Source organism: Hydra viridissima, unplaced genomic scaffold, assembly GCF_058129835.1.
Source record: "Hydra viridissima isolate aposymbiotic clone 2 unplaced genomic scaffold, HvirCarnegie_v1 scaffold_6, whole genome shotgun sequence".
Lineage (NCBI taxonomy): Eukaryota > Metazoa > Cnidaria > Hydrozoa > Anthoathecata > Hydridae > Hydra > Hydra viridissima.
This window is the reverse complement of record NW_028324305.1, coordinates 1-14,654: the sequence shown is the minus strand read 5'-3', so window position 1 is coordinate 14,654 and position 14,654 is coordinate 1. Positions and strand designations below refer to the sequence as shown.

Here is a 14,654-nt window from a genome sequence, read left to right as displayed (position 1 = left end):
CATATCACATTTCTCTGCCATATTAAATGTAATATGCACCCACCGATCTTCTTCAGATGGAAAATTAACAGCTTCAGTTGGAAAGAAATAAATATTAGTTAATACACAACGATAATATTTTTTATTTGTATTTCTTTGTTGAATTTCACTGACTACAGAATTCGACAATATTAACGTGAAAGGATTACTTTCATATTTAAAACTATTTTCGTCGCGATGAATAATCATGGTTTCGAACACATTCGTCACTTTTTTATTCTTCTTACTATCATCTCTAGGTTGATACAAAATTAAATGCACTCCTCTAATAGGATAACTTTCTTTCCAATTATCAATAATAGAACCGTCATACCTTCTTTGTACAAGTGGTTGTTGATATATATCAGTACAATAAAACGTAAGCTGTTGAATAGCATTATCAGTTAATAAATTTTTTTGTGGTTGACACCAGCGAAAATAGTTCATTTTATTCTTACTCGGAATTTCTTTTCTCCACAATCCTAAACACACTAAAGGTAATTTTACAGACGAAGAATAACTTTCTTTTACCTGTTCGCAATACACCCACACTTCCAAATTATTTTTTTTATCATTCAAATAAGGTTTAAATTTAACAGATTTAAAATCACCCTTTAATAGCGTCGCGTAATTGTCATCACATTTTAATGAATATTTAAAATTTCCCACTGGATTTTCTAGAAATTTAATTACATTATATCAGTGTTTTTATTAATAACATCCAAAGAAATATCATCATATAACGGAGGACACCATTTTAAATTATCTTTCTCACTCCATTGTTCTTTACACATCACTTTCAAATAAATATTGTTCTTATAATCTTCAAAACTTAAAATAAATATTGTTCTTATAATCTTCAAAACTTAAAATAAATATTGTTCTTATAATCTTCAAAACTTAAACCGTTTAACGGTATATTCGTTTTTCCATCCATTGTTAAACCTTGTTTAAAATAATCTAATATTTGAGGGGAACGAATAGGAAATATATTCTGTTCTGTTCGAAACCAGGGAATGGTTAAATAACTTACAATAGTATCTTTATTCGCTGACACTTCTAAATACGAATAGTCCTCTCTATTCATAACTCTATTGTTTTTCAATCTTATACATGACATTCCAAACAAAAAATCTTGTACACGAGGAGGAATACATGGCATCCGTTTCCAACTAGTCTTATCCGGATACAACAAATGCTGCCACTCTTGCTATATACTCTCGATTTCAGCATGTTTCTCTTTAATTCGATCATTATCTTCACCATACAAATATTCATACATCGTTTCAATTAACAAACATTCGTTTGGTCTTCCACTGTTATGTCCTTCTTGAATAAAATTATTCCCATACCAATATGTCATCAGTCAAATGTTTATTTTTATTAAACTTATAATAATATTTTACACCCGTAGGATTAATAGGCCTTTGTATAATTTCTTCAAAAAAACTCGCAAATGGTGTTGGAACAAATACTGGATAAGAATAACCTGTTTTGGGGTCTTCACCAAAAACATGACCTATATTTGAAACACGAACGGTAATTTTAATTTCTTCTACATCACCGCTTTTTCTCACAAATTTATTTCGAGGTTCAATTCGTATAGAAAACAGATAAGCAAATTTTCTTCGTTCAGGATCAATCATATCTAACACAGCATTATCGTCAGGATTTTGATCATGTTCCACAAAAAACAAAAACGGTAAATTATGATATTCTAAAGGGTTTCTCAAAACATATTTTCCATTTTCAAACTTTTCATAACCTTGTCTTGCAAAATTATGAAGATTATCATACATACTTATGTTAGAATTATATTGAAAGTCAAGATATTGTTGAAACGGAAACACTTTATAAATTACAGCTTGTGAATGAGTCGGAATAAAACCAAAATTCATCACGCTTCTTACTGTTTCAGGAAACAAACTAGGTACTGAACTAGGTAGGGGAAAATAATATTGATTATGACTATTAATTTGCTTCACATCGTATTTATCACTTTCCGGCTCACTCACTATTCGCACATGTTTTGTTAATGGAATCTGATCGAACCAAAAAAAATTTTGAGGTCTTAACCTCACATTCGAAAGGTAATCATTGCTTTATTTTTATCCAATTCCAACTCGCAAAAATTTTTTTCTCTCCAAACATAACTTTCATTTCTCAGCGGACTTGCCGATATATCACTACAAAACGAGCCGTTCCAAAATCGAAACGGTAAATATGAATACGGAATCGATGGAAATTTCATGTTCCACCAATTATTATCAATTTCGCTTCGTAAATCATTCCAGTTAAGCCACTTAGTCCCATTGTTCATAAATGTTCTTTTCATAAACACGTTATCATCATCATTCCTTTTCAAATATTCATCATTTACTAACTGTACAATGCTATGATATATATTGGGTTTTTTCCGAACATCTTCTCGAAAATCAATAACTTTCAAATTCCATCCATGCACAATACACACTTTTTCAGTAATCCAATCCAATATTACTGCTTCATCATTCAATCCTGTTCTTAAATAAAATTCAAAATTTTTATTATTATAATATTCTATCACCTTTTGAATCCACGAATCGTTTTTTCTGTCTTCTTCTTTTTCCATCAAAGACAAATTAGTCGGAATCAACATTGATTGTAAATGAATGATAGAATCTCTCTTCACCATATTTCGACTCACAGTTTTTCTAAAATCTACAAAAGGTAATGTAAATTCATTAGTCACATTAAAATGATTTTTATTCGAAGAAGGATCACCACAAATTTCTGAATAATAATAATGCGTAGCTTCGTATAACGAATCGTCTAACACTTCTTCCCACAACATTTCTTCACTAATAATAAAGCATTCATTTATACATCATGATGTCGTTGTACTCATCTTCTTTTTTATTCACTTATTAATTATTAACCTATATTCATTTACACTCGTCTTAACTAATATCTACACATATCTAACTTGTATTCATTACACCCGTCTTTTTATTATTTTACCCCCGGTTTATTTCTTTTGTTAACACAAGGTTAATTCTGATTGTTTGATTCATTTTTTTGTTTACTTTTCCATGCATTCTGATTGGTCAGTTTATTCTTTTGTTTACTTTTCTCTGCAATCTGATAGGTCAATTAATCTACCCCCGCAAAGGTTTGTTTACTTAAGGGCCGTCGAAAATATATATACCAGTGCAAAGTTAAAACGTTCATTTGGGCAAAAGCCCTCGTAGAGATCAGACGCGGAAGCTCTGCTCAAATTTTCAACATACAACATTCAAAATGGCGGCGAAGGAAAGGTAACTTTCTTCTTCATTTTTTTATTTTTTTATTTTTTTATTTTTTTGTATTTTTTTGTAATTTGCACAATTTTACACTGGTTGTTTTTACGTTTTTACACTAGTTTTAAACGTTTTTTTACAGTGTTTTTTAACGTTTTTACAGTGCTTTTTTTACGTTTTTTACAGTGGTCTTTTTTCGCAAATGTACTAACGCGTCCGCATATATTTATATATAATATTGTTTGTTTTTTTTATTATCAGTAATGGGTGCAGTTTCTGATCAATATTTTTTTATTTTAGCACACTTCTTTACAAAATTTACGTTTACCGGATCTGGAAACGTCAACTCCCGCCGCCCTTCCATCCTCAGAACCGGAAGAACCAGCGACGGAAGTAGAAAGACGGAAGAAGGGTGACGGATCATACCGTCAGCCTTCTTCCGTCTTTCTACTTCCGTCGCTGGTTCTTCCGGTTCTGAGGATGGAAGGGCGGCGGGAGGTGACGTTTTTAGACTCGGTAAACACATCATCAAATGTACTGTTACTTAATTTTAATTAGTTCTTTCAATTGATAAATACATTTGAGGAGCCCATCTGCATTATGCGAAACTATGAATAAAAGTATTTTAAAATTCCATTTCCACATTAATTCAATTGGAGTTAATTCCATTTCCACATTGCATATATTGAAATCTATTAGACCTATTAAAAGACTCTTAGTCCTAAAAAATAGATTGAGAAAATATCAATATCAGTTGGTGCGCAACTATATGAAAGTCAGTTTTTCTTTAGTTTCTCAAAGTCAATTTACTCGGATTTGAGGCGTTTTGGAAATGGGCTCCTAATCTATTATTAACATATTTTTTTACCTAATTTAGTGTTACCATATGCGTAAGCATATTAACAAGTTCATTTTACAATACTTTAGCCAATTGGAAGCCTCCGTATTTGCTAGTTCAAGATTAAACCTGAAGTGAGCTAAATGTACCTTTCTTACCCACCAAGAATAAAAACCAAAAAGGTTGAATTTTCTCACTCAGCTGGTATTTCAAAGTCAAGCCTTTTTTTTGCGGGTAACACTCGATTAGTATTCATGTTAACCAACCCTTTTTTTTTTTTTTTTATTGCCGACTCATTTTATAGACGCAATTCAGATAGAGCAAGTTTGATTCTTTTACTTTCCTAAGTCAATGAGTTGTTGAAAAGTGAGACTACTGACAAAGATTTTAATATTGTTTTTAGTTAAAACCATATTAATTTTAAGTATGATTATTACATTGTTTTTAGTTGAATTTAAATTTCCAGGACAGGATTAAGAGCTTGTAAATTACAGAAGCTATAAAAGTTATATAGTTATTCATTATATTATATATATATATATATATGTGTGTGTGTGTGTGTGTGTGTGTGTACACATTTTTTGTAGAACTTAGTTGTGCGTCTTTATTGCGTATTTTCTTTACTTTAAACTGCTGTGCACCTCAACAAAGCCATAAAATCAACTAATACTAACATTGATGGCGGTAGGAAGGGGGGAAACATATGTAAACAAAGGAAAATAATTCATGATGAACATCAAAGCGATGAATTTTATGAGAGGAGTGGTATTTAATTTGTATTCTTCTTTTGAATAGTATAATCTATACCATGTTAAATTCTGGGTTCTTTTTGTATTCTTGTTAGAAAAGTTACCATTGTTCGAAGGTCTTTAAGTTCGACAAATGTTTTATAAGTATCCATTTAAGAATTAAGAATCTATTAAAAAGACAAAATTTGGCCCTTTTTATTTTATGTTGATAAAACGTTGTGTTAACATAAAATATAACGTTGAAACATCGCAAAATATAACATTGCACCAACGTGAAATAATACACTTAACCAACAAAAATACAACGTTGTACCAACGTTGGTTTGTTGTTGTTGGCGACGTCGCTTTTGTAACCAAAATGATATAAAAAGAACGTTGGCAACCAACGTTTTGCCAACGTAAACTCGCAACATTGTTTTAACGTTTTATTTACGTATGTGTGCTAGCTGGGGACATCATCTACAATATGTTCTTATTATCACATATCCCAGGTCTACATGACTGGACGCCTCACGTTGGTCACCTATATGCGATCTAGATATCGCAGATATTTATAAAATATATTTTTAAAAGTTTAAAGTTTAATTTAACAATGAATTAAAATCAACTTTTGTTATCTTACATTTCATAAAGTCAAAAAATTTTATAAATAGATTAAATTGAATTATAATTTTTATTTCCGTCATTTTTATACTTAGATTTTAGTGACACTCTGATTTACTGACACTCTAGATTTCACTGACACAAAATATACACAAACAATATACCGAAAGATAGAAAAAAATGTGCTCTATTTAATGGGACCATTTTAAATTTATGAACAGCGGTATTTTTGCTGAAAAAGTCATAGTTCTGAAGAACACTTTTAAAGCCACGATCGTGGCTCTACCACTGATCTCTATAATAACTGGATAGCGCAACTCCGAGCAAAACTTTTAATTTTTTGACGCCAAAATCGCCATATTAGAAAGCCCCAAAAATTTAATTCCCGTGAGCCTTAAGTTCTGTTTTTTGGCTTATCGCTTTAAATACACATATCAGATTTCAGCGTTCTGGGGCTTTCCAACGTGCGGCCGTGGCGCACTGGTTAGAGCACTTGCATAATAAGCAAGGAGCTCCAAGTTCAATACGACCTTTGGACAAATTTTCGTGTCACGGTAAGGAAGGAGGCGTGAACTTCCTAGTTAAATGCACTTCCGCGGTGTGCCCTGTGATAAGATCGTTGGATCTTCTTGGGGGCACCTAAAAATAATTAAAAAAAAAAAAAAAAAAAAAAAAAGTATGGCGATTTTGGCGTCAATTTTGATATTAGAGATGCGCTATCCAGTTATTATAGAGATCAGTGGGCTCTACGTGCTCTGCCGGTATAGCCACGATCGTGGCTCCCCGTGCTCTAAGGGTTAAATAGTAGACGTCATCGTCGTCATTGTTGTCGTCGTCGTTGTTTACGAAGTCGTATAAATTTTTTTTTTATTTTCTGATTAATAATGTCACCCATATTTGTTTTCCACTTTCAAATTTTTAAATAGGTTTTAAACAATGATAAACACCAATTTTACATTTAATCCTGGGTAACCACTAAATTTAAACTTGAAACTACTGTTTAAATTTTAAACATTTTGCATAAATAATCAAATTAAAGATGATTAATATAATAATAATTAACTATACCTAATAAAATATTTTAAAAAATTGAATAAGTTAAGATGATTTAAATAAAAACTTCATTTTTTTTTTTCGACCAGTCCAATGATTAATAAATTTCCTTATTTTTAAAGAAAATCTTCTAATACAGCGGAATATGAAAGTTTTTGAAAGGATGAAGTTGGGGTAAAAGGTTTTTTGATTTCTAAATAAACGATGCTTAATAAAACTTTTATTGAAATTCCTACATTCCTGAAGTTCAAAAAAATTGCCAAAGTCTTATTGATCAATACTGTCTTTTTTTTTGGCTCCAAACTTTATCTCACTGTAAAGAAAACTAAAACACGGAACCATTAAAAAAAAAAAAAAAAAAGTGGAAAAGTTGCGCAAAATTGTTTGAAATATTCACTGAGGATGAAATCACGAATTTAAAATAAAAGCGTGTATAAATTACAAGAATAAATCAAGGTGTTTACTGCTTTAGAATGCAGTTAAATACCTACATGAAAAAACTTGTACTAAGTTTTGACTAACTTGGCGGTGGATTTTATTTTCAACCGCATACCATTGCCCACCTGGTTTCTACCATAAAAAAATGTTTTTTAAGTTTATTATAGACACGAAAGTTCTTTCGAGGGTAATCAGACAAACAAAAGAGCAATAAAACATCTTATTCTTTTGAAACATGAGATTCCTTCTTTTGAATTTCAATTTATAACAGAAATTTGACTACTTTACTCCATTACTTCGCACCAATTAAAAAAAAAAATGTTTTTTAAGTTAACAAAAAATATATATATTGCGGAAATAGTTGATTTAAGTATAAAGCTAAGTTCAACAATAATATAAAACGCTACTTTAAATAATTAAAATATTTTATGTGCTTAAAAATATGGTCTTTAAACTCTAAAAAAAAAAAAAAAAAAAAAAAGCTCGAAAGTTAATTTAATTATGAGGTTATATTTAGTAATTTCACAAAACAATTTATTAAATAAGTGTAATATTTTCTTTTAAATAAACAAACATTTTACAAAAAAAGTTTTTGTAACTACGAGCTCCTATCTTCCTCTTGTAATACCTTACCAGCCTTAAAAACAATTTATATCTGTTAGCAAAATTTAAAACCATAAAATGCTTAAAAATGTATTCTCTGAGGTTGCTTTTCACCACTTTCTTAGCTGGTGCAAAGTAGCCCCTTTTCTATTAATACATGACACACAAACTATTTTGAACAGCACTTTCATAAATAATTATCTAATTTAATTTAAACTACAGATAGTTTCTTCGCATAAAAAAAACTAAACTTTGCTCAAGTTGATTAAGTTCTCTTGTAGAAACACGCCACTTTTAAAGGAGTAAAAAATTGGTAAAAAAAAAAAAGGCTTCCATATATATTTAAAAAAATAACACTTAAAATGACAGCATCATTCAAAGTTAATTCCGATAATTGAAGATTGTGGCCCAACAAACAAAAAAAAAACCAAATATATTAAAGAATCAACTTTTGTTTTTAGAGCTGGTGAACTACAAAAACTTTCCAAAATCGGTGCCAAGTGACCCCCGTAGGAGTAAAGTAGCCCCGGTTGACGATAGGATAAAAAATACCACTCGATCTAAAGTAAAATGTTTCGATCTCGTCGTAATAGCACTTCCCCGAGTTTTACGGTCTCATCAGCTATGTGTGCGCAACACCGCCACACATGTGGCGCTGTTTTCTTGATCTCATCAAACTGTGTATGCCTTGTTATACGCTGTTTATATTTCTTGCCAGTTTCATTGCTATGTCTTCGAGAGGGTCGCAAAACATTCGAGCTAGAAGGAAAATAACAAATGTTGTTGATAAAAATAAAAAGAAAATTACAAGAAAGTGGTATGCTTCAAACAGTTTTCAAAGTCAAGTTGGTGATGTTAACGGTATTTTTTTTCTTTAAAACCATACATAAAGTTGAGTAAAATACGGTCATTAAAAAAGGATCTTTATAAATCTGCTTTAAAACTCAATCTTGTGAAGTCTTGTGGTAATGACCCACATCATATGATTTTAATTATTTTTTTGGAAAACAAGAAATTATTTACAAAATGCTCTTTCTCGATTTTTATTTAAAATACTTTGAAATGTTTTCTATGGAAATTTTTTTCAAGAATTTTGAGTCATTTGTTAAGAAATTGTTTTTCATTATTACATTAATGTATTAATGTTTAAAGTAAACATAATGAAGATTTCTTATAATGTTACAGCAAATAATGACAAAGGCAATGGGTTGGCACTTACTTGTATAGATAACCAAGATAGGATAGACATTGAAAACTCTTTGAAAAAGAGAAAGCAAGTTCCGTATTTTGATATTGTAAAAAAGCAAGCTGAAAATTGGAATATATTGAAAAAACAAGCTCTAACTTTTAAGTTCTATAATTCACCTATATCACTCTTAACATCAAGAAATAGCAACCATATAAATAAAGATTCTAATTCTGATTCTCTGCTGAATTTTGATTTTTTACCTTGTTGTATATGCAATAAAATTAAACCTCCAGATGAATTAATTCAATGTCCAGATTGTCTTTATATTTGGTATTGCCACAATCATTGGGAGAATATGCATCAAAAACTTTCTCTTTTTCATAAAGCTCAGATTTGCTGTTCAAAGGTTTGAATAATGCTTGTATATATAGGTTCTTTTTCAAAATAACAGTAAAAGGTTTAGGCGCTGCTGCAGTTTCTCCACCCCCCCCCCCCACCCCCCTTTTATTTTATTTTATAATTGAATATGATAGAGAATTTTATGCTGATTCAGAAAAATATATAGACCTGAAAATTAACGGAAAGTGCTCGAATTCGAGGTCAAAGTTTTAAAAAATCCCATCAAAAACCCTAATATTCGCCCTTTTTAAAAAACCTCTTTCAAAACGCTTCCATTTTTAAAGAATATTAATTACCTTTACATTGCGCAATATATTTATAACGAAATGAAATTAATGGAAGATTTCAAATAAAAGTTGAATGTAGACTATGAGAATGTAGACAAATTGATAAATGATTATTATCGTTATTGCACGCTGGTTTTTTTTATTGAGAAAACGGTTTGAGGTTTATATTTTATATATTTTAAATGTGATAAAACGATTATGAGCTAAATTTCAAAAGTTCTTCTTTTAAAAAACAAAACTGTTGAATTCTTTTTTAAAATTTATTACAAAAGTACATTGTTTGCATTATAGTTTATTCTCTAATTAGTCAAAAAACGGCTATTTTCATAGAAACAAAAAAATTGCACAAGATAAACATACTTTAACGACATTTTAAACGTAAAACCCATGCTTTTAATGTATTGCATTATACCCCGTTCACACCAAAAATAAAACTTGTTTTAATAGTGGTTATTTAAACTTGTGACGCATTTTTCCGTTCACACTGCTTTTTAAAAGCTTTAAAAAAACGGTAGCTAAATAAAACACCGTTTTAAAAGCGAGTGTTATTAAAACTCGGTTTTGTTGGTGTGAATGGGGTATTAGTAAGCTAAAAGATCATTAACTTGTTATTCTCAAAATGGCGAATATTAGGGTTTTTAGTAGGGTTGTTCGCCGCAAAAAAAAACTTACGAAAATTTCGCATTTTTATCTTCCGTATTTCAAGTTGCTCTTGCGAAAGTTGTTCTTGCGCAAATTCACCTTCCGAAATGCGTTATACGAAAAAAATAAATAATTATTATTCCGTAATATCTCTTTACGAAAAGAAACTTGCGAAACAAATCATTTCGAAAGAATACTTGCGAAACAGTTCCTTAAATTAAACTGTTAGATACAAAAATATTATTATTTATTATTTAAATAATGTTGTTAAATCATTCTTCAATAGTTTTTACATATATATATATATACAAATGTGTGTATATATATGTGTATATATATGTATATATATGTATATATATACACATATATATACACACATATGTATATATATATATATATATGTGTGTGTGTGTGTGTGTGTGTGTGTGTGTGTGTGTATATAAATGTGTATATATATATATACATATATATATACATACAGTCAGTGGCGTATCAAGGGTAAGGCAGGCAGGGCACGTGCCATGGGCGCCAGCCTGAAAGGGGCGCCAAAGAGGCTTGGTTGCGATACAATAAGCGAGAATTATATAAAATAAATTAGGAAAAAATATATCATATAAAATAAATATATTATATAAAATAAAGTTTATGTCATCATTTATTAAGAAATTGTAATTAAGCACTTTATGTGGGGAGGAGGGGCGTGAGATCGGTGTTTGCCCCAGGCGCTATTTACCCTAGGTACGGCACTGCATACAGTGATCTAGAAAGATTAAGAAAGTGAGGACGGGGTGGGGGTGCTGAAACAGAATGTAAGGGGGCCTAACGTTAGGCCCCGTTATATTCTATAATTAAATATATTAAATATATTATAATAATTATTTTTTTAGTTACCTAGTTAATTATACGTATTTGATTCATAAAAGGTATTTTAATATTTATAATTAGCCGCGTTTCGTAAGTGTTTTTCTGTTAAGAACCGTTTCGTAAGTTGTGGTGAGTTTCGTTTCGAAAGAAATTTGCTTTTTTATCACTATTTCAAAAAATAAAACCTCAAAATGTTCATATGTTGCAATACTGAAAATAAAATTTTATTATAAACATTTTGGTATATAAAAATTTTGTTTTTTACAATTATATCCGTTTGACCAACAAAATTTTGTTATAGACTTCAAAACGTCGTTTAGCGAAAGTGCTCGTTCCGCAAGTCCGGCTTCCGTAAGCACTACTTTCTTATGTACCAAAATAGTTTTATTTCGCAATTCAACTTGCGAAATGCGACATTTCGTAAGTAGCATTTGCGAAATGAACATCAATGGTTTTTTTTGTTTCGTAAAATTCGGTACGAAAAAAAAAATTCCTGATTCTCAATATCCTTCCGAAAGAATTTTATTTTTCCGGAATTGTACGAAATATTGCGGTTAACAACTCTAGTTTTTAGTGGGATTTTTACAACTTTGACTTCAAATTAGAGCACTTTCCATTGATTTTCAGGTCTATGTTTTTATATTTTTCTGAATTAGAATAAAATTTTCAATCAAAATCAATCATAAAAAAAAAAAGGAAGGGGAGGGGGTGGGGCGGCGAGAAACTGCAGTAACGCCGTGATAGTCTATGACGCTTCAGGTATTAATGTTAACGCAGTGGTTACGGGTACGTTTAGACGTATCTTTAATAAAAAAAAGTAAGAGATACGTCCAAACTTTTTGACGCAGACGAACATTTAGTTAAACTTAAATCTTCCTTAATTCCTTAATAATAAATGATTTCCGTTAACAATGGCTCTTGCTCTCAGAGGCTAATAGTTCTTAAAAATAGTCGTAAAAACCAAAGTAGATAATTTTCAAAATAGTTATTTTTTAAACACGTTTTTGTTTAATATTTTTGTTTTTTGTTTTTTTTTGTTGATATTTAATTATTTTATCATTTACATTGTTAATATTTACTTGTCACATTATTAATTATGTAAAGAAAGTTAAATTTTTATATTTTATGATTGTATTATTAAGTTTGTTTTAGACAAATTTCTTTTTACAATTATAGAATATAGGATACTACAATAAATGATGTTCTTGCAAATATATTTTTTAAAAATATGTGGCTATGAATATAGCCGTTTTATTTATCAACTACAGTGGATACTGACGAGACACACAAGATAGAAACGCCAAAAATATTGGAAACTCTTTAAATGTTTGACGCCAGCAACACACGTGGTTCAGCCAGGATTTCATTTTTAGCAACAATAGTTGTTGGAGTACTTTGTCTCCCACAACCAACACTTTCCGTAGCCATCTAAACAAAGATTTACCATGTTAACTAAGAATAACTATTTACTTAATATAAACGATTTATTCAGTGCAGAATTAATTAATAAAATTAATTTTTGTATATATTATAATACGTATTATATATAATAGAAATGAAAAAATAAAAAAATTAAACAGGGACTAGTGTTTTACTTATCTTTTGTATTAGGATTTTTTTTTCTTTTCTTTTCTTTTTATACATTTTGAATATATATATCTGTATATATATATATATATATATATATATATATATATATATATATATATATATATATATATATATATATCTATCTAATAAAATATTTTATAAATTACTGAATGATAAGGGTAAAAACATTTTACATGTTAGATATTTTAAAATTTTTCTACTTGTAGGAATTGTTTAACAATCTGCCAAAAAGAAGAAAATGAAATTCGGATGAAAAAGAAGATGTTTGTCATCTTTTGAGTATGCACGGAAACAAGTGGCTTATTAAAGATCAAGTTATGAAGGAAGCAGGTTTTTCTTAAACACTTTTGTATATAAGTTGCATTGGAATTCGTACTTATCATACTTATGTTTACTTATGTTTACTCTCTACATTAAACTTTTGTAATGTCACTTTTTTTTTTAGGTAAAAAAATAACTCTGAAAGATCTCCATAACTTAGCTGCAAAACAGAAAGGTACCACAGATCACTAATTGCAGTCTTTCAAGAATGTAATGGTGGTATAATTTTTTTTTTTTAAACAATCTGCAACAAGGAAACAAAAATATGGATTTCATTTTGACAGCATTTACCTTTTTTTTTTTTTGAATGATGCTTTAAATGTAAGGTAAAAAATTAAGAAGTTAAATAAAAAGTTTTTAGGCATTACATATATTGATGGACTGTTTGGAAGAGCATTATTCTTAAAGAAGTTCTTAAAGAACAGAGCAGTAATAAATTATTAAAAATTGATATCAATCTTTTTTCTTCTACAATGTTTTGCTTTTAAAATAAGATAAGTTTATGAAGCAAGTTAAATAATATGATATTGAAAATTAGTTGAACTTAAAATGATTTTAATTAAAAAAAGGCTTTAATTAAGTTTTTTGATTTTTAAAACATTTTTTATTAGCTTGTATTATGATTCGTTTGCATGTTTAAACAACTTTTAATTATATTCTTCTTTTTTTATTTCCTTTAGTTCTATTTTGACATTCTACACTATGACATGACGTTAGTTTAATATTCCTACCATTGAAATATGGTTTAAATTTAGTAAATTTTTTTGAATTGAAATTTACTTTATTGATCATTAGTCATCAGTTTGTAAAAAAAATTATAATCAACATTATTTAGGTAACACTTCCATTGTTTTTTTGTGGCATTAAAAAGTAATTTTGTACTCTTGATCATTATGTTGAGAATTTGTGTAATTATTTTATTAACATTTGAGTAATTATTGTTTATTGTTTCAGGTTTTGACTATTTTTATCTCTACTCTTGGAAATAATCTTGTATTCTTCAATGATATGGGAGTTTACTATTTGAATGAAATAATATAAAATGCATATCAAACTAAAATTTATATGTAAACTTAGTATCACAGATTTATCTCTTGTGTTTTTAAATGATTTGTAACAATATTTTTATGTATAAATGCCCTTGTTATCAAGATAAATCATTATACTTTAGAAATATAGTATATCAGATTTATTAACATATAGACTAATATAGCATTGCTATGTTCCTAGGATAAGGCTACATTTTGCTAGGCCTATGTTTTGTGAATTCAGACCTGGTTGCAGTAATAAAGTTGCAAATTACAATTACAATAGCTTGCCCTTGAGGAAGTAGTTTCCTGAAGAGCGATTTCATATCCACATTTAAGTGGGGATTATGTAATAGAGTTTGTTCTCCTAATAAATTTGCATTCTCTATGGCCACAGAGCCTCTCCTGCCCGATTGTTCTTTTTCAATATAATTAGATTTTTATTTAAAATATAACACAAATTTTTATTGATGATGTTGAATATATAACTTCTTTTTTATTAGGACCAGATCTTGAACTAAGAACAGATAAAAATGGTATCATAACTGGAATATTTTTTCAAAACTATGAAATGAAGCCATTTTTTGGTTTATATCCTGAGTTAGTTTTGGTTGATGCAACTAATAAGCTTACTAATTTGAGAGTGCCCTTATACATTCTTCTTGTAGTCGGACCAAATGGCAAAAGCGAAGTTGCAGCTATATTTTTAACTGCATCAGAAGACTGTGTTTCT

The 14,654-nt window shown here is 29.3% G+C and overlaps 1 long non-coding RNA gene across 2 annotated transcripts; it reads left to right on the top strand.

Moving 5' to 3' along the window:
• The first annotated feature begins 3,225 nt into the window (after positions 1-3,225).
• Positions 3,226-14,598, top strand: LOC149886491 (uncharacterized). 2 transcript variants are annotated; one of them, XR_016453488.1, is made up of 4 exons: positions 3,226-3,314; positions 8,042-8,441; positions 12,779-12,902; positions 13,018-14,598. It is a non-coding gene; the product is annotated as an uncharacterized LOC149886491 (long non-coding RNA). The 2 variants fall into 2 exon arrangements; XR_016453489.1 differs by lacking the exon at positions 8,042-8,441 and having other exon boundaries at positions 3,228-3,314.
• Positions 14,599-14,654: the final 56 nt, after the last annotated feature.